The following is a 26,115-nucleotide window of genomic DNA, read 5'->3' on the forward strand; positions in this document are numbered from 1 at the left end:
AATAGCACACATTAATACATTGATCATAAAAGTGCTGTTGTCTGTGAATAGCACACATTAATTCATAGATCATAAAAGTGCTGTTCTTGAATAGTGTCCAGAAATATCTTAATTGTAAAGGTGCTGTAGTTGCAGTATTGAAAGGTTTTAAGATGCGGCCAAAGCTTATTATCCTGCTTCTTGCTTTCCTGGGTCTGCAAAAACACATGAGCTAGAGTGATGACATGTTTTTCTGTCATTAGTGGAACTTGAATAGTGGTCATCTTATCAAAGAATTTAATAAATCAAAGAAAACACTTCAGGGAAACTGTAACAAATGATGCAGATGGCATCTATATTTTCCAGGAGGGAGGCATAAACATTTGTAACCACCACTGAGCCCGTAATGTCAGATGGGAACTCCAAAGATATTATTTTATCTTTATAGCACAGATCTAGCAGGGCGGCCACCCGTTAATTTCATCTGGTAGCTATATGGAAAAACCAGGCCCTTCATCTCACTGCCATAAAAGATGGAATGGGAAAAAACCTGTCCCTTCCTCTCATTGCCGTAAAAGACAGAATGGAAATCAAGACACATTTTTGCCCTAAAAAAAATGATTGTGTAGTTTATATTTTTGTAAATAACTTTTCTAAAAAAGCTTTTTTCCCAAAAAAGTTTCAGTTTTTCTTCACATTTTTTGAAAGGCTAAAGATAATCTAGATCAGTGGTTCTCAACCTTTCTAATGCTGTGACCCCCGCAATACAGTTCCTCATGTTGCGGTGACCCCAAACCATGTACAAGAATATTGTATTTGTGCCAAAAAATGCAATAAAATCGTGGCTCCGATGGCTTTAGGCAACCCCTGTGTTTTGGTCGTTCGACCCCTGTCGGGGTCGCGACCCACAGGTTGAGAACCACTGATCTAGATCATCCTCTACGTGTAGTGTGAGCAGGGTTGTGATTGATTATGGTGTCCATTTCAGTTTGATCCGCTAAACTCAAAGAAGCTGATAGGGTAGCAGGCAACGGTACGGGACATAGTCTGTCCAGGGCTGAAATGTTTTATGATGCGCCTCCATATTGTCATCCCATATTGCCAAAATTTTTTATACAAAAACATTTGTGAGACCCTTACCTTCTCCTCATCCACTGACAGGATTGGTGATTTCCAGTGGGCTGCAGTATATATCCTGGCTGCCATTCATATAAACTGACACAAGTTGTGAATCTGAAATTTGAACCTCTGTGGTTTATCGGCCATCAGCATTACCTCAGGAATGGGTTTGACTGTCACCTTTGGGACCGTCGATATCAGTTAGGCTCCAGAACACAGTCACCCTTGGACATGTCCACCAAATGTAGGCCATCATTCCCACCTGGTCACATCCTCTAAAGCACAAGGGTGAGGCCAATGGGAAAAGTTTATGAATATGTTCTGGAACCAAATAGGTCCAATGTAGAATATTAATCGATGTTTCAACTAGTGTCACTTGGTGATTTCCCCTCAGCACTTTCTCGCAGCAATGCTTCTGGACATTTCATTTTCAAGGGGGGCTCTCCTGGATATTTTATTTTAAAGGGGGGCTCTGCTGGACATTTTATTTGAAAGGGGGAATTTTATTGATGAGGGGGTGCTGCTTCATGAAATTTTATCAATGAGTAGTTGCTGCATTTCCCACCCTAGGCTAATACTCGAATCAATACGTTTTCCCATTTTTTTTGTGGTAAAATTATGTGCCTCGGCTTATACTCAAGTATATATGGTATATAAATGAGAAGCCTCATAATCACACTAACCCAAATAATATTTTAGAAGTGTCGGGGTGAGCCAGATTCATGAATTGTATCATGAATGTGGCGTACCCTGCACTGCTGTGACAGAGTTCCCCAACTTTTTTGGTGCACAATTCTGTCAAACACTGCATGATAAATTTGGTGCGCGCCGGAATATGCACTGGAATGCCCCCTTCAGTGCAAAAGTCTGCAAGTTCCTTTCAGTGCAAACTGTTTGCACATGTATTTATAAAGTGCCCGTGACACTTTTGTGTCAAGGCTGCACTATACCCAATGTGACACAAATGTGTTACGGACACTTTATGAATAGATGTGCAAGAGGTTTGCCCTGAAAAAAATGTGCAGAGTCAGACAAAAACTGGTACAGGGGCTTTTATGTATATTATAATTATGTGTAACTTGTGGTTCTTATTGTGCATGTGGTTATATGTACGTCTTATTGTTTTTGCCTTTTCTGTTTGTACTGTGTATTTTGCGGATGTGACACTTTAAGTTCAATCTTATTAAAAAGTTTTACCATCTATTTTCTGCATACAGGAAACTTATTTATTACATGATACTAATCAGACCTTGAGTAAGGGATTGGTGGGGGTGGCATACAACTCAAATCTATACATCTCAGTCAAGAGCAGTGTCTATCTTCATTTATAGGGCTATCCACTTGGAGATTTAAATATACTGTATGAAGTTTATTCATATATTTAGGGTCATGTGATCTCTGCCAGGATCTTGATGTTATATTCATGAATGCTATCATATAATACTATATAGGCAGGGCTATTGTTCATGGACAGATAGAGATCACATGACCCTCCCTCATTTTATGGTCAGGAATGTCTGGCTGGAGGTAAAAGAAAGGAGGCTTCACTTTACATATCAAGAAAGCTGAGCAGAACTTCTAATAAATATATATTGGTAAATTACCTAATTTCCTGCCCCCCACTCTTACACATATTACAAAAAATATGAGTGGCCAACCCCTTAAATCTCTGGAGAAGGCTTAATGCCTTATGTATCATTCTCCCTGCTAAACCCATTCATCCTGTCTCTCCCCTTTCAGAATCCCCAACCTGGATCTTAGTTAGGAATATGGAAGTAGGAAATCCCTCCTGTCAGTGCCGTTGTGGAAGTGAGAGTAAAAAAAATTTGAAAGGAAACTCAAAATCAAAAATGAAATGACTGTAAAATGTCAGACAGAAGGTATGGTATGCTGTGGGAACCATACCAAGTCAGGGCTCCTGGAGGATGGCTTTTAAAAGCTTTTTAAGGGAAACGTTGTGAGATTCCCTAAACAGTACACTGCTAACCACACTGCTAATATAGAAGGTACTTGTAATGCAGTGAGGAAAGGGCTAGGATGGAGAGACAAAAACAGTGAGCCCTAAGGCTAAATCCTCTTCTCAGCTGTCCCTATCTAACTTTCCAATCTACTCTTAGCAGTAGGTCAACGTTCCCTTCCAGAACCAAAGTGCAATCACTGAGACAAATACTGGACAGTACAAATATAGAAAAGTAGTTGACAGATAGCAGTCAAAACCAAGAGGACAATGGAGTACAGAATTGATTGACAAAATGGATAATTAGGAAAGAGGCAAAAAATCCAAAATACAGTAGTCAAGATAAACTTTAGCAAGCTCCAAATAGGATCGATAGCCAGCACAGTTGACATGGCAGGCTAACTTTATATGATATGATAGAGCCCCAGATTATTCTGACCATTTCCCTGACACCCAGACAAAGCAGGTCAGCAGGGGAAAAGTGGTAGTGAAGGTTGAATCTGACTTGGCTAACTTAGCTGTTAACAAACCTGAGCAATATTAACAGGAGACAGACGGGTGTGACAGAATTCAATTAAACCAACCTGGGCATCCTCAGCCGTAGTTTGTGGACAGAGGTTACTTCTGAACCCCAAATGGTCACATACAGTACAGTACTAGTACAAAATCATCAGCATAAACTTCTGAGCAAAGCACTTATATGTATATTTTTTTACCTTTTTGTGATCTCTTATCTAATAAGCATTCTTTAGTCTACCCGGAGAACATATAATTAGCTAACCACAAGCAAGGCAAACAAACTCTCTATGAAAACAATCTAGCTTGATAAGGCAATTACAGGAGTGTTCAGTGTCACCGTTATGGTTAAATACCAGATTAAAGTACAGAACTTTTTTTCATTTCATTCTTAAAAAATTGGTTTTGTTCCATTTCGCCTGTGAAAATAATATTTATCATAAAACACAAGGACCCTAGTTCGGCGTGTTGAGAACCTTTGTTAAACTATAAATAGAAAGAGCATTTTAACCGCTAATGACAATGACTTACCTAAACTTATTCAGCAGCTTCAGCATATTTTTGTAGAGAAGTGACATTTCTCTCAAAATAGATTTCCCATTGTAAGCCCATTGTAAAGTGACCATGCTTCAAAATTCAATTAAAACTAAACCAAACCAATTGTACATTCTTCAAGCAAACAACTGTAAAATACAAATGTATAGACCCCAAGTTTGGCTTCAAAATAAAAATTTATATTTAGATACTAATGATATATAAGTGCAGTGAAATATGTTGCTGCTATATAAATTTAACTTATGAGTTAGAACTAAGGAATTGGAGAGTAGTTGGATATTCCTGGCTAATCGACTTTTATGTGCTCTTACACAACATATACCAGGTTCATAGAAAACCATATTGTTTTCCTTTTCTGTAACCCTTTGCACAACTTTGATATGTACTATATGTAAACCAGTGTCACATGAACCATTTTACTCATCTCTAGGTTGAAGTTACCAATGAGGTGCCACAGGGGCAGTATTGGGGCCATTTATTTTTTATAATTTAATCAATGACCACATAGAGGGTTTACAAGGTAGAGTTTCACTATATGTTGATGATACTAAGCTCTGTAAAGTAATTAATACCGAGGAGGATAGTATAATATTAAAGAGGGATTTGTGGAAACTGGAGGCCTGGGTTGACAAATGGCAGATGAGGTTTAATGTAGAAAAATGTAAGGTTATGCACTTGGGTCGAGGAAATGAAAATCAAAATTATGTGTTAAATGATACATTTCTTGGTAAAACTAATGGAGAAAAAGACTTGGGGGTAGTGGTGAATAGTAAACTCAATTTTAGTGATCAGCGCCAGGCGTCGGCTGCTAAAGCAAATAAATGAGATTTATCAAGACAGGAAGAGATTATTATGATAAGGACATAGTTTTGCCCATATACAAATCACTGGTCAGACCACACATGGAATATTGTGTACAATTTGGGGCATCAATGTATAAAAAGGACATAGTATAACTGGAACAGGTGCAGTGGAGAGCAACCAAGATTTATTGATAGATTGCAAAATTTGGGATTATTTACCTTAGCAAAAAAGCAGACTAAGGGGAGACCTCATTACAATGTACAAATACCTGAATGGTCAGTACAGAGATCTCTCCAAGGATCTTTTTATGCCTAGGCTTGTGGCCAGGACAAGGGGGCATCCTCTTCGCCTAGAGGAGAGATTGTTCTGCCATCACCATAGACAGGAATTCTTTACTGTAAGAGCAGTGAGTCTATGGAAATCACTGCCAAAAGATGTTGTAATGGCTAATTAAAAAAATTCAATTTGGGTGCTCCAATTCATGAAAAAATTACAAGCCTTTTATTTAAAATAAGTATTAAAAAACATACATTAAAAATCATATATAGATAATGTTAAAATGATATGCGTTTCGAGCCCTGAACTGGGATTGACCTCAGTAATTGACGCATTGAATCATTGACGCCTTTGCCCATTTTACAGATACATTATTTTACTTTAGGTTATCAGAGGCTGCCCCATGGATTAAAAGTCCTTTGTTATAATGCTATACAAAGTGGTAGAACACAACTGAAGAAGATGAGTGCAATACTATACAAATACACACCAAGTGGATGCTAAATGTTTGCATGATGATTATTCAGGAAATACATCATTGATACATTACTGTGAGAGGCTCCATCAAATAAAAGGCTGATATAAACAAGATTTAAAGATGAATTGACTTACTATTGTTCTATCTACTGCATCAAAAAAGGGAGTAAGACCTTTAAACCCAAAATGCAATAAGACATATATGTACGTCAGGGAATACTGCTGTGTGTGACAGCCGAGCTCCCGAAGTAACAGCTGGGGTTGCAGTACTCTTAATCCTGGCTGTTTAACCCTATAGACATTGCATTCATGGTAACCACAGCATCTTTAGGGCATTACCAAGTATTTACCCGGACGATCGGCACCCACAATGCCAGGCACGGAGGTGCTGATTGCTTCCATGGCAGCCCTGGGGTCTTGCCTTCAGAAGATGCTTTCAGCACAATCTAACAGTTTGCCTGTCGTCCTATGCAGAATGCACAGGCTGACTAATGTAATATGTTGTGATACAGCAGTATAGCAGTATATTACTTTGGACAAGGATCAAATGATCCCTTGTTCAAGAACCACACAAAATAAAACAGTTAAAAAAAAAAAAAAAAAAAAATATCACTGTAATCGATGTGCACAGAATAAAGATAACATATTATTTTTATGGTATGGTGAACTGCCGACAAAAAAAATCTAAAAACCCTTAACCAGAATTAATGATTTTCTTATCCCCACCAAGAAAGAGTAAATAAAATCTCATCAATTAGCTATTGAATACCTCTTAGACTGCACTCACACGACTGTAGGGGGGCATATGTATGTCCCCAATAGAGCGGCAATGGACGCAAGTAGCATATTACTCCTTACATGGGAAAAAGATATGTCCTATCTTTCCCCGTGTTACAGGTTGAATTGCAATGGAGAGGAGAAGGGTCACCCCCCCCCTCCTCTCTATCGTGGCTGATGTATGTCCTCCTGGCCGTCAGTGTGAATTCGGCCTTACTAATGTACCTGAAAAGTGGATCTCACCCTGGAAAAAATAAACCCCCATATGTCCACATTAACCCCTTCCCGACATTTGACGTAATAGTACTGCATGGCGGGAGGTGCGTTCCCGCAAAATGCAGTACTATTACGTCAAGCTTCAGGAGCCGGCGACAGAAGCTGCGGGTGTCGGCTATATATTATAGCCGACACCCGCCTCTATCACCCGCGATCGGAGATTTTTCCGATCGCAGGTGTCAACCCCTAACACGCCGCGGTCGCGCTGACCGCGGCGTGTTAGAGGCATTTAAAAAGCATTTCAAGTGAATCGGACACCCCCCCCCCCCCGCGGCGCTTACCGGGGGGAGTCCGCAGCTCCGATCGCAGCCCCGGGTCTGCCGGTGTCCGGGGCTGCGCGAACTTCCTCCTGGTGCCGGGTCCGTGCCTCCTGGCAGGACCCGGCTGTAAGACATTGGGCATGCGCAGCATGCTCAGTGTCTTACATTACACAGTGCAATACTTCTGTATTGCACTGTGTAACCTGTAAAAGAGCTTGAACAAGTGATCAGAAGATCACTTGTTCAAGCTAAAATGTCAGTTACTGTAAAAAAAAGTTAAAACAATAAATAAAGTTTTTTTTTAAATAAAAATAAATAATAAAAGAAAGTGAAAGTCCCCCCAAACACCACATTTCCCTGTACACAAGTAATAAAGTATAAAAAAACACTAAATCACAAAAAAAAACCACTTATTTGGTATCGCTGCATCCGTAACAATCTGTACAATAAATCCTAGTCATAATTGGACCCGCTCGGTGAACGTGGTAGAAAAAAAAACCAAAAAACTTGCCAAATATTAAAACTTTTTATCAAATTGCTTTACAAAAAATGTTCTAAAAAGTGATCCGAAAAAGTTACAAGCACCAAAATGATACCACTGAAAAGAACAACTTTTCACGCAAAAAATAAGCTCACAACCAGCTCCATCAATCAAAAAATACTATAGTTATGCTGCTATAAATATGGCAATACTAAAACAAATGCAATTTTTTCTATTCTAGTTTTCCTTCAATAAAATTGGACAAATATAAACAAAACCATATAAATGAGGTATCACCGTAATCGTAGTGATCCATAGAATAAAGATAATATATTATTGTTATGTTACAGTGAACATCCCCCCCCAAAAAATGCTAAAAATCTCAAACAAGAATTGATGATTTTATTTTCCTCCACATGTAAAAAGTTAATAAAATTGCTTCAATAAACTAAAAACCCACTAAAATGAAGGTTTTTTTTACAGTGCATCTCGTCCCGCAAAAAATAATCCCTTATTTGACTAAATTGCTTAAAAAATAAATAAAGATTGTATAGCCCATTCCCAACGTGCATTGTTATAGAACGGTGCGGCGGTTAGTGACTTGCCAACACTGTTCAGACACAGTGATCGGGGCAAGATGGCGGCTGTTCCTGACGGCCATCCATCCTGCCCCATGGACCAGAAGGGTTCCGTCCCCCCCACACCCCCAGTTCATGATCGCTGCTATTGGCTCATCAATTCAGACCAGCCAATAGAAGCAAATTTACTTATGACGTCAGTAATACCGATCACCATGTCTGTAGACACGGTGATTGGGCAGGGTGGCGGCTGTTCCTGACTGCCAGCAATTTTGCCTTGTGGTCCAGAAGGGTTTTACTGCCCCCCTCTGTCCATGTCTGCCGCTATTGGCTGGTCGATTTGGTCCAGCCAAAAGCAGCAATATTCGTCACAATGGGCATCGCTAGGGTGAATAAGAGCAACACTTGGCGATAATTTCCCTACGGAAAACGAAGATATGGTACAAAAGTGCTGGCCGTGCACATTGTACAGATTATGCTGTACAACTCTTACGTGCTGTTCCAATGTGCAGGTCCTGCTGTATCATTTCTCCGTTTTCAAGAGGAAGGTATTAGGAAACTAATATTGGGACAAGAAGGACGGGGCCCCAGTACCTCTGGTTTAGATGTTCCAGGACAGCATTTTCCTGGTGAATTCTGCTGCTTCTAAAGGTAGGACTCAATAAAGAGTCTGTTCCAAAAGAGGAGTTAGGATGGACACTATATACTACTAAGAGACCTGCGACAACTCCAAGTGTGACAAAAGTTTAGTTGGTCCCCTGGTATATTCCACCTCCTTATACGCAACACATTCACAATTCACGCCCAACCTGTTGTGAATTCATTTAGGTAAAATGAATAATTGTAACAACTGTTAGGTTACGTTGCTCCCTATACCCCCCATTATTTCATAAGGGGCGCCACATAACGGGCACTGAACTTTCCAGAAATAATTGCAATTTCCATCTTGGACTCCGTTGCACATCATATTTGGAAACCACCTATATGTTCAAAATGCTCATTTCACCACGTGTATTACCCTACACCACATATTACACCTTGCTAAATTCCCCAAGGGGTGTACATTCAACAATTAGGGTCACTTTTCGGGTTTTCCTCTGTTTTGGTACCACTACAGCTCTCCAAATGTATCCTGACACATGTGAAGGGTTTCTGTCAAATTTGGCCACTAAAAGACAAACATCCCTCTTTTCCTCTACTGTGCGCCCATAAAGCATTTTATATGCACATGTGGGGTACTTCTACACTCGGGAGAAATAGTTTTACACCTTTTTTGGGGTTATTTAATATATTATCCCTTGTGGCTTACAAAAATTAGGGGTAAAGTGACATTTATAGGAAAATTTTCACCTATTTAATGTTTAGGGCCTAATTGGATCATTCACCTGTAGGGGAAAATACATATATTACACATTGCAAAATTCTCTAAGGGGTGTGCGTTCAAAAATTAGGGTCACTTTTCGGATTCTAATCGGTTTTATACCACTAGGGCTCTCCAAATGCATGTCAAACATTTCTGTCAAATTTGGCTTCTAAAAGGCAAACATCCCCCTTCCCTTTTACTGTGCGCCCATACAACATTTTATATACACATGTGGGGTACTTATACACTCGAGAGAAATAGGTTTAAACATTTTGGGGGGTTATTACATATTTTTATCCCTTGTGGCTATAAAAAATTAGGGGTACAATGACCTTTATAAGAAAATTTTCACCTTTTTCCTATTTAAGTCCTAATGAAATCAAACAACTTTACAGACAAATACACATATTACACCTTGCTAAATTCTCTAAGGGGTGTACTTTCCAAAATGGTGATACTTGTTGGGGTTCCGCTCTGTTTTGGTACCACTACAGCTCTCTAAATGCATCCTGACACATGTAAAGGATGTCTGTCAAATTTGGCTTCTAAAAGGACAACGCCCCTCTTTTCCTTCTGAGCTTCACTGCGTACCCATACAAAGTTTTATTTGCATGTGTGGGGCAATTTTATACTCGGGAGAAATGCTAGCACACATTTTTTGTGGTTGTTTTATCTTTAATGCCTTATGGGATACAAAAAATAGCCGTAAAAGTGACTTTTTTGGGAAAATGTTCATATTTTTCCTTTTAGGGACCTAATTGAAGCAAACACCTGTAGGGGAAAATACATATATTACACCTTGCTAAATTCTCCAAAGGGTGCACTTTCCAAAATGGTGACACTTGTTGGGGTTCCCCTCTGTTTTGGTACCACTAGGGCTCTCCAAATGCATCCTGACACATGTAAAGGATGAGTGTCAAATCTGGCCTCTAAAAGGCCAACGCCCCTCTTCCCCTTCTGAGCCCTACTGTGTACCCATACAACACTTTATATGAAAAAGTGGGGCAGTTCTGTGCTTAGGAGAAATAGTTTTACACATTTATGGGGGTTGTTTCATCTTTTATCCCTTGTGGCTTACAAAAATTTGGGGTAAAAGTGACTTTTTTGAGAAAATTTTCACCTTTTTTCCCTTTTGGGGCCTAAATGAATCAAACACCTGTTGGGGCAACTACACAAATTACACCTTGCTAAACTCTCCAAGGGGTGTACTTTCCAAAATGGTGTCTCTTGTTGGGGCTTTCCTCTGTTTTGGTACCATTATGGCTTTCCAAATGCATCCTGACACATGAAAACTTTTTCAGCCATATTTGCCCTGCAAAAATGAAACAGCGCTCTTTCCCTTCCAGGTGCCCCCCTGTGTCCGTACAGCAGGGTACAGTGACAAAATGGGTATTGGCATACTCAGAAGGAATTGCCCTCAACATTGTAAAATGCATTTTCCTTTTTAACCCACTGTGAAGGTGCAAATTTTAGTGTTCAATGAATCTATAGTAAGATAAAATTACATTTCTGTAATTTCACTTTCATTTATCTTTTACCCTCATGAAACGCTCATAGGGTTAACAAAATGGGATACAAAAAATAGCCGTAAAAGTGACTTTTTTGGGAAAATGTTCATATTTTTCCTTTTAGGGACCTAATTGAAGCAAACACCTGTAGGGGAAAATACATATATTACACCTTGCTAAATTCTCCAAAGGGTGCACTTTCCAAAATGGTGACACTTGTTGGGGTTCCCCTCTGTTTTGGTACCACTAGGGCTCTCCAAATGCATCCTGACACATGTAAAGGATGAGTGTCAAATCTGGCCTCTGAAAGGCCAACGCCCCTCTTCCCCTTCTGAGCCCTACTGTGTACCCATACAACACTTTATATGAAAAAGTGGGGCAGTTCTGTGCTTAGGAGAAATAGTTTTACACATTTATGGGGGTTGTTTCATCTTTTATCCCTTGTGGCTTACAAAAATTTGGGGTAAAAGTGACTTTTTTGAGAAAATTTTCACCTTTTTTCCCTTTTGGGGCCTAAATGAATCAAACACCTGTTGGGGCAACTACACAAATTACACCTTGCTAAACTCTCCAAGGGGTGTACTTTCCAAAATGGTGTCTCTTGTTGGGGCTTTCCTCTGTTTTGGTACCATTATGGCTTTCCAAATGCATCCTGACACATGAAAACTTTTTCAGCCATATTTGCCCTGCAAAAATGAAACAGCGCTCTTTCCCTTCCAGGTGCCCCCCTGTGTCCGTACAGCAGGGTACAGTGACAAAATGGGTATTGGCATACTCAGAAGGAATTGCCCTCAACATTGTAAAATGCATTTTCCTTTTTAACCCACTGTGAAGGTGCAAATTTTAGTGTTCAATGAATCTATAGTAAGATAAAATTACATTTCTGTAATTTCACTTTCATTTATCTTTTACCCTCATGAAACGCTCATAGGGTTAACAAAATTCCCAAAGGTTGTTTTGAATATTTTGAGGGGTGTAGTTTCTGAAATGGTGTCATTTGTGGGGGTTTTCTGTCATGTAGGCCTTATAAAGTCACTTCTAACTAAATTGACCCGCCAAAAGTAGGTTTTGATGATTTTCATGAAAATCTGAAAAATTGCACCTAAAGTTATAAGCCTCCTAACATCCTAAAAAAAGGAAAAGATGTTTGAAAAATGATTCCAAGTTAAAGCAGACATATGGAAAATGTTAGTTATCAAGTTATTTTAGTGATATGACAAACTTTCCAAAAAGTAGAAATTTTTGAATTTGGAAAACATTGTTTTTTTCTAAAATTTTGCCAAATTTCCATTTATTTCATAAATAAATACTAAATATATTGATTAAATTTCTCAACCAACAGGAAGTACAATGTGTCACGAAAAAACAATCTCAAAATCAACTGGATATGTTAAAGCGTTCCAAAGTTATAACCACTTAAATAGACACATGTCAGATTTTTAAAAATGGGCCGTGTCAGGAAGGTGAAAAGTGGCTTCAGCGTTAAGGGGTTAAAAAAAATAATCATTTTTGTAAAATGTGACAATACAAATCTGATCTGAATGGCGCTCCTTCCATTCTATTCCCGACTATGTGCCCATACAGCTGTTTACCACCGCATATGGGGTATCGGCACACTCAGAAAAAATTGGTATCAAACTTTGTGGAGATTTTCTTTATTTAATCCATTTAATTTTTGGGCCAACATTAATGTATTGTCCAAAAAAAATTGCAAATTGTGAATCCCGCCTCCATTTTCTCTTAACCTATGTGACACCTAAAGGGTTAACAAACTTCTTAAATTATTTTTTTCATACATTGACAGGTATAGTTTCTATAATGGGGTAATTTATGGGTTTTTACTATTATTTAGGTCTCTCAAAATCACTTGAAAGCTGAGGAAGTTCCTCAAAATTTTGGCAATTTTCATAAAAATGTGAAAAATTGCATCCAAAATCCTAAGCCCCAAATATCCTTGAAAAATGAAAGGATGCATAAAAAAACATGCCAACATAAAGCAGACATTGGGAAAATGTCAGTTATAAAGTTATTCAAATGCTATGACTGCCTGAAAAGTATATACCGTATATACTCGTGTATAAGCCGAGTTTTTCAGCACAAAAAATGTGCTGAAAAACGTCCCCTCGTGTTTATACACGAGTCAATACATATGTATGTATATATATATATATATATATATATATATATATATATATATATATATATATATACTTAAAAATATTTAAAAAATAATAAACTTATATACTCACCCTCCGGTGGCTCCGACGTGCAGCACTGCTCCCCCGATGTCCGCGCGGGTCTTCTGGCTTCCGCGCCCGTCTTCTTTCTTCTCTAACTTCGTGCTGGGCGCCGCCATGTTTTTCTCCCAGGCGGCGCCTAGTATGACGTCAGCAGTGGCGCGCCATACTATGCGTCTGGCGTCCGGGGGAGAACAATGGCGGTGCCCAGCACGAAGTTAGAGAAGAAAGAAGACGGGCGCTGAAGCCAGAAGAGGACACGCACAGACATCGGGGGAGTAGCGCTGCACGTCGGGGCCACCGGAGGGTGAGTATATAAGTTTTTTTTTTAATGCTGGGCTGGGCTGTATACTACTGGGGGCAAGCTGTATATTACTGTGGCCAAGCTGTAAACTACTGGGGGCAAGCTGTATACTACTGGGGGCAAGCTGTATACTACTGGGGGCAGGCTGTATACTACTGGGGGCAGGCTGTATACTACTGGGGGCAAGCTGTATACTACTGGGGGCAAGCTGTATACTACCGGGGGCAGGCTGTATACTACCGGGGGCAAGCTGTATACTACTGGGGACTGGCTGTATACTACTGGGGGCAGGCTGTATACTACAGGGGGCAGGCTGTATACTACGGGGGGCAGGTTGTATACTACAGGGGGAAGGCTGTATACTACTGGGAGCAGGCTGTATACTATAGGGCAGTGATGGCGAACCTTTTAGAGCCCGAGTGCCCAAACTTCAACCAAAAACCATTTGTTTATTGCAAAGTGCCAGCGCAGCAATTTAAGCAGTAATTTATTTCTCCTTGTTCTCTGACAACTTTCAATCGCTCAGCCTCCTAAAGACACCAACGCAGTTGAAAGGAGGAGGGCAAATTGGCCTATTGTTGTAGGAAGATTCTGTAGGAAGATTCTTTGAGTGCTGTCTGGTGAACTTCATGCTCGGGTGAAGGCCTGGGTGCCCACAGAGAGGGCTCCGAGTGCCACCTCTGGCACCAGTGCCATAGGTTCGCCACCACTGCTATAGGGGGCTGGCTGGCTACATACTGGGGGAGTCTGTGACCAATGCATTTCCTACCCTCTGCTTATACTCGAGTCAATAGATTTTCCCAGTTTTTGATGGTAAAATTAGGGGTCTCGAGTATATACGGTAATCTAGAACTTTTTTTCCTAGAAATTATTCAAAATTTTTGTTAAATTTCAGTTTTTTTCATAACTAAACACAAAAGATATTATCCAAATTTTTCAACTAATTTGAAGTACAATGCATCATGAGAAAACAATCTCAAAATCCCCTAGATTTGTTGAAGCATTTCAAGGTTATTACCACTAGTGACACAAGGCTGATTTAAAAATTCGTGCTTGTGTCGTACCTTAACTTCAAAAGAAAACCCCTTTTTTTTAAAATCTGACATTTATCACTTTAGCTGGTAACAAAGTGAATGTAATAACCTAACGTACCCAGGTCATTTTTAGATTGTTTTATATGACATGTATACTTTAGGTTAGTGGCAAACTTTTGGTTGAAATCTTTTGCATTTATTTATTGGAAAGGGATAATTTTGCAATTTCAGAATTCTAAATGTTCTTCTTTTCATGACTTGACAGCACCAGAGTTACCAGAAAAGTGAAAACCCCCAACAAATGACCTCATTTTGAAAACTATAGCCATTTGAACCCTACAAGTGTTTTATAGCATTTAACATTGGACAATGAAAATAAAATATCGAATTAAAGGCAAAAAATGCCTCTAAATTTTTATTTTTGCAAGCAATTAAATGAAAAAATGCACACTGCTGTTTGTTACACAATTTCTCCTGAATGTGGAAATTGCTGTAGGGGCATTGATTGTAGTCTTTTGGAGGGAACATTTTGCTGGACTAGATTTCAGGGCTGAGATATTAGAACAATAAAAACATTAAAAGAGTGAATACATTTTGGAAACTATACTCTTCACAAAATTTGTAAAAGGGTTTAGGTAACATTTTAATCTCACAATTGATGAACAATGTAATTGTACTTTTTTCCAATAAACATTTCTTTAGCTCCAAAATTGTTATTTTCCTAAGGGGTTACAGAGGAAAAGGCAGTTTAAACAATTGTGCTTATATATAGAAATGCCCAATATGTGGTGACACACTGCTCTAAGGGCAAACTCCTGAACTTAAAATCGAAAGTACACAACTTAACTTTCTGTGGAGCACATTTTACTGCAATCGCTTTCAGGTGCTATGTTGCATTGGCAGAGCCCCTGAGATACAAGGATAGTGGAAACTCCCAAAGAGACCCCATCTTAGAAACAACAGTCTTCAAGAAATTTATTAAGCGGTATAGTGAGCAGTTGGACCCCACGTTTTCTGCATCCAGAAGTGCCACTATGAACAGTTAGATCTATTCTTATTATGCCGCGTTTCCTAATTTTATAAACACTCTATATGTAGCCTTTAACCCCTTAATGATCGGCTTTTTACCGCGGTCATTAAGGGTACTTCTTCTGACGTGTACGCCTTTCTACGGCGGCGCATCAGAAGAAGATTTCGGGACACCGGGTCTCGCTGGTGCCAGTGTCTGGCTGTGATCTTACAGCCCAGACCTGGCACTAACTCCCGGGATTGGAAAAACTCCGATCCCGGGTGTTTAACCCCTTACACGCCGCAGTCAAGCATGACCGCGGCGTGTAAGCGTGTCCCGCGTGGATCGGACCCCCCCTCCCCCCCCCCCCCGGTGTGCCTACCGGGGGATCCGATCCCTCCTGCCGCAGCCCCGGGTTCCAACGAGTGACCCGGGGCTTCCAGCTTCTCTACCCGCCGGGTTCTGTCTTCCTGCCAGGACCCGGCTGCTCAGCATGCTCAGTTACTTTCACTATACACTGCAATACAAGTGTATTGCAGTGTAAAGGCTTGAAGATCGCTTGTTCAAGCCAAGAAGTAGAAAATGTAAAAAGTAAAAAAAAAAAAACATGAAATCATTTTATTATATAATTAAATAAATAAATTAAATAAAAGTCCCATAATCTCCTCAGTTACACATAAAATGCAAATAAGTATATAAAACACAAAAACACGTACATATTTGGTATCACCGCGTCTGTATCAATCTGTACAATACATCTAAATCAATTTTGAACCCGCTCGGTGAACGACGTAAAAAAAAACTCGAAAAACTTCCCGTAATATACAATTTTTCATCAAACACCAAATCATCAAATCACAAAAAATGTTCTAAAAAGTAATCAAAAAAAGTTACATTCCCTAATATGATACGACTGAAAAGAACAACTCTTTTCGCAAAAAATAAGCCCTCAACCAGGTCTGACAACAGAAAAATACAGAAGTTATGGCCCTAAAAATTTGTCAATAGTAAAAACCATGCGATATTCTCCAATATTCGTTTTGCTCAGGAAAATTGAGCAAAGATAAGAAAAACTATATAAATGAGGTATCACCGCAATCGTAGTGAACCAGAGAATAAAGATAAAATATTCTTTTTATGTTACGGTGAGCGGGGGGAAAAAAAGTGCTAAAAATCTCTTTTGTGTCCCCCTTGAAATAGTTAATAAAGTCTCTTGAATAAGCTATAGACCCCCAAAATGAATTATCTATACATTGCATCTCATCCCATAAAAAATAAGCCCTCATATGTTTGCATTACCAAAAAAAATAAAAATGTATAGGTTGTACAATGTGACAATACAAATCTGCTGTGAATGGCGCCTCCATTCATTCTATACTCGGTCGTGCGCCCGTACAGAAGTTTACCACCACATATGGGGTATCAGTACACTCGGGAGGAATTGGGCATCAAACGTTGCAGTGTGTTTCATCATTTAATTTATTCTGAAACTGTCAGTTTGGCCTAAATGAATGTATTTTCCAAAAAAATTCCATAGTTTCTAAATCGCAGGTCCATATTGTTTTAACCCATGTGAAACACTTAAAGGGTTAATGGACTTAATAGAAGTTGTTTTACATACGTTGAGGGGTGAAGTTTCTATAGTGGGGTAATTTATGTGGTTTTACTATTATTTAGGCCTTTCAAAGTCACTTGAAAGCTGCATTGTCCCTCAAAATGTGAGTTTTGGCAATTTTCATGAAAATGAGAAAAATTGCACCTAAAGTTCTGCGCCTCATAACATCCTATTTGGAAACTAAACTCATTTTGACCTCACAGTAGCTTGTAAACATTTGTTTGTGAAATGGCTGGTAAAAAGTGAAAATTCCACAAATATGCCATTTCAGTACCTATTGGCCCACATTTACTAAAGCCCCAGCGCCAGTTTTCTGTCGGACTTTGCACTATCTTTCATGTGCAAACTGCTTGCACTTGTATTTATGAAGTGTCCGAGACACATTCGTGACGCACGTGACTCGTTGTGGCGGAAACAACACAAAATTCTGCACTGAAAAGGGGGCGTTCGAGTGCTCACACAATTAACACGCAACAACCAACAGAAGTGTATCCCACACCCCATGTTAAAAAAAATGGTGCACTCTGTTGGAGCATTGCAGGGAGCGCAAGATTCATGAAGAACAGGTGGCATGAATCGTGAATCTAACAACTTCTCCACACTGCACAGGCAAACTGTAGGGAAAAGTGAATGGAAAAGTGTAGGGTAGCCCTCTGCTATATGCCAATTTCTTTTTAACTGTATGTTATGTATGGCTATTTACAGTCACAATCAGAATTAGGCCTGTGCAATGCTCCCACTAGACATCTACTGTATAAATAGCTAACAATCATTTGCTAACAATGGATAGTTCTATCAACAGAAGCCATCATGCCCACAAGACAACCAAGGACTGTTACAATTCCCCTTGGGTAATGAATACTCCCCCAGATCTAGGGGAGGGAAATACTTATGGGCAGAGATTTGAGTGACCTCTTCCTACAAATTTCTTCAACAACAACAACAAGTACTATATGATGGGAGTCTAGGATGCCATCTATTGGCTACGGCAGTCAGGGTAGATTGGCTAGATAGTTACTTATTCTAAATGTTATCAAATGCTCTTTTAAAGATGGATTACTAACTGTTTATGTTTTTTTTCCACTTGAAAAATTTTTATTTTCACTAAACACAGAATATACAAACAATTGAACCGTGGTATTTCAATATATTTTGACTTCGCAGAGCCAACATGACATATATCAATTTACATAAGTGCACCAATATATTACTTTAGATCATACCTAGACATACTCTTTTAGGTGGTACCAATCCCACCTCCACTCCATTTCCTCCTCACCAATCAAGAAATACCGATTTGCTCTGGGTTTTCCTCTAACTTACCACCCTAATAACAACAAATTGGGAAATAATAACATAATAACATTCCCACCCCCCCTCCCCTGTTTATATCGATCGGTACATTAAAACCAGAATCTTAAAAATCAGAACACATTCTGCACCCTCTATAATAACTATATGCAGCAACAGGGTTTGATAGATCTATGGAGATTATTCAGATTGTACAACAGTCCAAAATGCTCTGCAAAAACAAGACCGTATAGACAGACAGTAATCCGGCGCAAGTACTCAATAGTTTGGGTTATGCATTATTTACACAAGACCATAACTATAATTAAATAAGATTTTAAATCTCAGTAAAATTATGCCAAGCACGTTTTGGATAAATAATTCCAACTTCATTCTGTTTTGGGAATGGTGTACATTAAATAAATTATGGGCTACAGAAAGTCTGTGGATGTGGTTTCTCCCTTGAACTGTGGGAAATATACTTGGATATAGCACATAGCTACCCTGCCTAACACTGTGCTTTTCCATCCACACACTATTGTTTTGTACAGCCTTACACACTGCTTTCTTCAAGACAGAATAAACTAAAATAGAGGTTAGAAATCTCTAATACTTAGAACCAAGACCAAATTATAGGACAAACTTGTCCATCACAAAAATGAGCTTGCTAATTGAGCTAGGTCTTTATCTTCTTAAACGATAATGGGATGTCACTATGGAAAAAGAAGATACAAAACATTGAATGTAATGTGTGGTCCCTGGATGTAGTTGTACTCAGTATGCGACAAACAAGCTTACAATAAAATAAGTGTAATCTATAGTACACAAAGTAGAAATACAAAAAAACACAAACACTAGTAACAAAGAAAATTAACTTTAAAAACGAAACATACTCAAATATCATTTTAATTGCTTTATCTCCTCTAAACTTTCAAGAAGAATGCATTTACAATACTGACCATATCAAAACACATGCTAAATCTCTATAACCACAAAGCCGATAAGCTAAAGGCCAAGCTTGTAAGCGGGAGACTTTAAAAATACAAAAAATTACTGTTTGGGGAGAACGTATAGTAAAGTAAAACATTTGCAACACTCTGGAGCTCAATTTTACCGCACATATTAATGCATTCAATGAAAATTGTTAGGTTTTTTAAACTATATCCCTTTTTGATGTACATCATATGGCCCATCAAATTGCTCGATTTGTAAAAAAGCACAAAACATTTTATAGCCGCATGAAATAAATAATAGCCCTTGGCACTTACCATTAGGTGCTAAGTACAGTACGTAATGTGTGATTGTCCAGTGAAATGTCTAGAAATGTTCCGAAAATAATTGGTAAAGTGATCCAGTCTCATTCATGATAGATCTACATGATAGATCTGTTCTTCTTTAAACATGGAGATATCTGCGAGGGAAGATCCCCTTAATAGATATGGTCTGGTGTGCTCAAGCTTAGTGCATGCCCCTCTTCCTGGTTTGATCATCTCCATCTTTTTTCTGTTCTGCACTCACATCTTAGTTATTTGACATGTTTTGTTCGCTGAATAGAATGTAATATCAGGGTGAAAAATTTCCATTCAGGCTAAAAGAAAAGACATTTGAAAAAGGAGATTAATGAACTATTTAGAATGATATGTGCATGGTGCTGTTTTTAGCAGCAAACAGATGACAGAACCTAGAAGTGTGAATGAAAATCACACAAAATGAAAACTGGGATGGCAACAAGCAAATTCTTGTTTTATCATACTTAATGAATGTAACATCATGCAGATGCCACTCAAGCAGCATCTACACACATTGAAAGCCTCAACATAATGGAAGCAACTGGTTGTGCAAAATCAGCATTTCATTACAACAAATTCAATGCATGTCTACATATACACATTATAGATGAGGCATATAGGAAGGAGGCTGAGAACAGATTGTATCCTTCCAAAATACATCCTACTTGAACTTTGAAGAAATTATCATTATTTCAAATATCAAACATTTATTGTAACATCATTATTTATATAAATAACCAGAAGAATAATAGTCCACCCAACACCCCACCACTATTACAACAATACAGAGCCTTTCTCAGTGGCTACTGAAATAGAGAGTAGCAGATGCAAGATATTGACTTTACAGGAGCCATGATGAACTATATACTTCTAAGTTTATTCCAATAGGTAACAAGAATAGACGGGCTAGATGACACCCCACGTGGCTTACAGTTACAGTTACAGTCACCTGAGGTTTTCAATACTTACAAAACACTTAGCAAATTCTGTAAGAAGGAAATAAAATCAGCCAAAATACAAAATGAAAAACGGGGGGTCAAAAATAGCAAAACAAATCCTAAGAAATTTTTTAAGTACACCAATGTGAAAATGAGTCAGAGCAGGTTTGACTCCTTTATTCTGATAATGGGGCATTGGTGACAGGAGACCAAGAGAAGGCAGAGATCCCAAATGGGTTTTTAGCTCAGTTTAATACAATAGAACAAAGAACTTCTGATATTAACAGTTCTGTTATTGCTGTGCCGCTGTCTAAAATCTTCAGGACTTCCCTAACGTCCAGTATGGTGTCAAGTGACGGGCGGAAGGCAAATATGGTGTCAATATTTTAAAAAGACTCCAAACTTTTCCAGGCAATTATGTGCCTGTAAGCTTAACTTCCATTGTGGGGAAAATATTGGAAGGGTTACTAAAAGACTGCATACAGGCAGGAGTATGTGACATCACATAGTATAATAAGTGACAGCCAGCATGGGTTTACTAAGGATAGAAGTTGTCAGACTAACCTGATCTGCTTCTATGAAGAGGTGAGCAGATGCCTGGATGGAGGAGCAGCTGTGGATATTGTGTTCTTGGATTTTGCTAAAGCATTTGACACTGTCTTTCTTGGAGGCCTGATGGGCAAAATAGGGTCTACTGGTTTGGCAGAAATCATTTGCAATTGGATTGAAAAATGGCTGAAGGGTGGTATCCAGAGAGTTGCGGCCAATGATTTCTACTCAAATGTTCACCAGTTATAAGTGATGTACCCCAGGGTTCTGTGCTTGGCCAATTATTATTTAATATATTTATTAATGATATAGAGGTAGGAATTAATAGCACTGTATCTATTTTTGCAGATGACACCAAGCTTTGTAGTGTAATACAGTCTATGGAGTCTGAGTGTGTGGTCATCCACTTGGCAAAAGAGGTTCAATGTGGATAAATGTTAGGTTATACACCTGGGGGTTAATAATCCACAGGCAACATATGTCTTTGGGGGAGTAAATCTGGGAGAGTCCCTTGTTAAGAAGGACCTGGGGGTACTAGTAGATCATATATTAAATAACAGCATGCAATGTCAGCTGCCTCTAAAGCCAGCAAGATCTTGTCATATATCAAAAGTGGTATGGACTAGCGGGATAGAGATGTAACATTACAACTGTACAAGGCTCACCTGGAATATGCCAACCAGTTCTGGGGACCGGTTCAAAAAAAGGATGCCCTGGAGCTGGAGAGGGTACAACGAATAGCCACAAAAATGATAAGGGGTATGGAGGGTTTCAGTTATGAGGAAAGATTAAAACAACTTGACAACTATGAGGGGACATGATTTATTTATATAAATACATGAATGGTCCATACAAAAAATATGGTAGAAAGTTGTTCCAGATTAAATCAAATCAAAAGACAAGGGGGCACTGTCTCCGTCTGGAGAAAACAAGGTCTTATCACCAGAGGCGACAGGACTTTTTTGCTACGAGAACTGTCAATCTGTGGCATAGCCTTTCTCAAGCACTGGTCACAGCAGGGCTTCAAGAAGGATCTAGATGTCTTTTTACACCTAAATAACATTGATGGTTATGTTATATAGAATTGTTTCCCCTAAATCCCTCATCAAATCCCTTCCATTCCTTAGTTGAACTTGATGGACATATACTTTTTTTCAACCGTATAAACTATGATACTATGATATATCACACAGACTTTCCACAAGAGGGGGGAGTAGCCTAACATTTATCACAGTTAGGCTACATGCACATGACCGTGTGCTCACCAAGGTCGGAACCTGGTGTAGCACATGGCCTACATACTCATACTCTTCACCCCTCTCCTGTCCATTGAAAGACAAGCGGACGGGCAACAAATCTGCCTAAATACAGGACAAAATGTACACTATGGTATGTTTGTAGTGTCGCTAGCACATGGCCAGAAAATATGATTTTGTGAATGTAACCTTAGTGTGAATGTTGAGACATGTTCCTGTCACATAGTTATAAAAGAGAAGATGACAGTCTCCCCGACAATGTACTTATGTTACATTTTTTAGAAGAGCTGTATAATCACACTGTCATCCAGCATTCAGAAATTATGCCAGCTTTAGTTTCCTATGTTGTGCTGTTAGGGCTTTATTGAATTGCTAGCAGTGAAAGAATGTTTTTGTAAGAGTGTGTCTAGGAAAGTGGCCCTGCCCACCTGAACCCCATACAATTACAGGTGGCCCTTATAAACGGAGCACTGCTGCACATACTTAACCAGTTCTGTGGGTTCGCAGTACATAACCATCTCATAGAAATTGAAGTGGTGCAAGTTGAGCATGCATGGCAGTATTACTTTTGCATAAGGTAAATGAGGGGACTAGCTCTCCCCTGTTCCATGATCATTGGCCTCCTATCCTTCGGATTCATGATAATTGATGTTAAAACCCCTTCAACAATAGAATATCATAGTAGTGTCTTCTCACATAAATACAAGGACTTATTCCATGTGTATGAAATTTTACCATGCAGAAAACACAGATTTCTGGATGTATAGCCAATTTTGAGATCTTATCAGAGCCTACACTTGTCACTATACTTATTCTTATTCTACAATGGGGAGCCGGTAGCACATATTAAACCATGGGTAACAAAACTTTGGAATATTTTGGCTGTTCAGGATAATAGAACTATGACTCAGTGGGGGACAGTGTTCCCTGAGTTATTACCTGAATCCAGGTGGGAAAAAGCTAATTTTGGTGCAAATCTGCAGCTGCCCTTGACCAGGCGTAAAAATTAGCTGGGGAACTGTTTGTGACTTTAGGAGACTTTTTGCGACTTTTGTTTTAAAAAGTCTCAAATTCACTACAGACCAAACGTCACATGTATCGATGAAAAAAAACCACTAAGATACATCTGACCAGCAGAAAAGTCAAGAAAAGTCTCAGATTGACAAAGATTGACAAAGCCAGGCTTATGATACATGTGCGCAATGTATATTTTGAGGAGGATTTATGGTTTAATCCAGCCCACATATACTTATTTGAAGGATGCAACTCTTCAGGCTCAGACTGGCCCACAGGTGAACAGGTGGATCCATAGGCGGGCCCCTTAGTTAGGTGGGCCTCCAGGCCCTGCATAAGTAGTGCTGGACAACATACCCTCTCTGAAATGTATACATATATTTAGCATAGAGCATCTTGACTATCCTATGTATTTATATGATTATATTGATAGATTATGTAACAAACTTATAGCTAGGGTAGGCCCCAAGATTGGATTTTACTGGTGGGCCAAGGATTCTCAGTCCGACACTACAACTGTTATTAAGTGGATTAAGTGTAACTATATTACTTCTTAGTTTTTCAATTAATGCAAAGGCCTTGAAGACAAAGGAACCAAAACTGTTCTTTGGTAACAATATCCATTGATTACAAGTATATTGATATAGGCAGGAGCCTATCTATACACACAGTATTACTAATACGTGAAACATATAAAAAAATCTTTTTACCATGAAAATTTAAGTGGAAGCTAAGTGTATTATATTTATTGCTAATGATAACTTACATATAAGTATGCTCAACCATCTCTAAACATGTGTGGTCCCTTAGTGGATTTTAGTGTTGCTCTGTTAACCCCTTAAGGACGCAGGGTTTTTTCCCTCATTTCTCGCTCTCCACCTTCAAAAATCCATAACTTTTTCATTTTTCCGTGTACAGAGCTGTGTGAGGGCTTATTTTGTGCGTAACAAATTTTACTTTTCCGTGATTTTATTTATTATAGCATGCCGTGTACTGGGAAGCAGGAAAAAAAATCATCACGTTCTTGTGGGCTTAGTTTACAGTATATAGGTCTCATTGAATTTTAATACAATTTCCAAAATGAAACGATTGTGTACGAAAAAGGGAACAAAAATGTTTGCCATCTTCTGACGCTAATAACTTTTTCCTACTTTGGTGTACGGACATTTGGGTGCCATTTCCCGTTTCGGAGGTTACCGCTGGTTATAACCGTTTTTCTATTCTGATAGATCGGCATTTTGGAACGCGGCCAAACCTAATGTGTTTGTGATTTTTATTGTTTATTATGTTTTATATCAGTTCTAGGGAAAGGGAGGTGATTTGAATTTTTAATATTTTATAAATTTTTTAAATTTTTTTAATTTTTTTTCTTTCTTTTTCACAATTTCTTAGACCCTCTAGGGTACATTAATCCTAGATGGTCAGATAGTTCCTACCATATACTGCAATACAACTGTATTGCAGTATATGGCATTTCTGCACAGTATACATTACAATGAGCCACTTGCTCACTGTAACGAATATGCAGAAACCATGCAGCCTCGGCTCTGACGAAGACCCGAGGCTGTCATGGCAACCAATCGAAGCCCCCCACCCCACCCCCATGACGTTTGGGGGAACGACGATCAGAGGAAACATGGCAGTGGCAAAGAAAAGGTTAACACCCACGATCAGTGCAAGCACTGACCGCGGGTGGAATTGGTTCTTTACTGCAAAATGCCCGTGAGCCCTCTTCATACACCATTCATAGCTCTGCGGCGGTGTCACAATATGCAGTAATAACTTTGGAACGGTTTTCTTACTGAGTTTATTTTTTGCCTGTTTTATCATGATATTTTGTACTTAACATTAATATTATATTTTAGTTGAAATATATTGCACTTAACTGTAAACAAAATGGAAATTTGGTGAAAATTTTTAAAAAATGTCCTATTTTTTTTATTTCTAAATGTTATACTCATCATACAGTTACCGTATTTTTTGGACTATAAGGAGCACAAAAAATCCTTTGATTTTCTCAGAAATCAAAGGTGCGCCTTATAGTTTACTGCGCCTTAGATATGAACCGTACTTAGGGCTTATTCACATGGTCGTCTGCTTGAACGTACATGCGGCCACAAATTTGCAATAGCGGCACAACAGCGATACTGTGCCACACATGTGTGGCACCGATCCGGACCGATCACCGCAAAAAGTTAGAGCATGCTCTATCTTTCTGTGAGTGTGCAGCCGCGTGCCGCTGTTTTCTACGGAGGAGGGGCCTACTCCTCCTCCCTTGTCTGTAAGGGTGCATACAGCATGTGAGTGCACCCTTACAGACAACAGCTGCCTTGAACTGTGCACAGGTCTGCCACCTGCTGGTCATTCATCCTTTTAATCAGGTGCGCCTTATAATCCGGTGTGCCTTATATATGAACCTGGACGTTTTTCCAAAGTTCTAATTCGCGTTTTCCCGACGTGTTACCCGAATATTTCCGATTTGCTCCGATTTCCCCTGTATTGCCCCGGGATTTTGGCGCACGCGAGCGGATTGTGGCGCATCGGCGCTGGCATGCACGCGATGGAAATCGGGGGGCGTGGCCGAGCGAAAACCCAACGGATTCGGAAAAAAAAAAGAAATGTGTCGCTTGGGACGCGCTCACCTTCACTCAGCC

At 39.1% G+C, this 26,115-nt stretch overlaps 1 protein-coding gene across 1 annotated transcript in view; it reads right to left on the reverse strand.

Annotated features, from left to right (window-relative positions):
* The window catches only part of SOX2 (SRY-box transcription factor 2), a 508,319-nt gene that overhangs the window by 472,257 nt on the left and 9,947 nt on the right, over nucleotides 1–26,115 (reverse strand). The window contains exon 2 of the transcript XR_011854269.1: nucleotides 19,684–20,003. The gene's annotated coding sequence lies outside the window, so the exon portion shown is untranslated. The remainder of the gene's footprint in view (nucleotides 1–19,683; nucleotides 20,004–26,115) is intronic.

The sequence above is a fragment of the Engystomops pustulosus genome, chromosome 3 (assembly GCF_040894005.1).
Source record: "Engystomops pustulosus chromosome 3, aEngPut4.maternal, whole genome shotgun sequence".
In the NCBI taxonomy this organism is placed as follows: domain Eukaryota; kingdom Metazoa; phylum Chordata; class Amphibia; order Anura; family Leptodactylidae; genus Engystomops; species Engystomops pustulosus.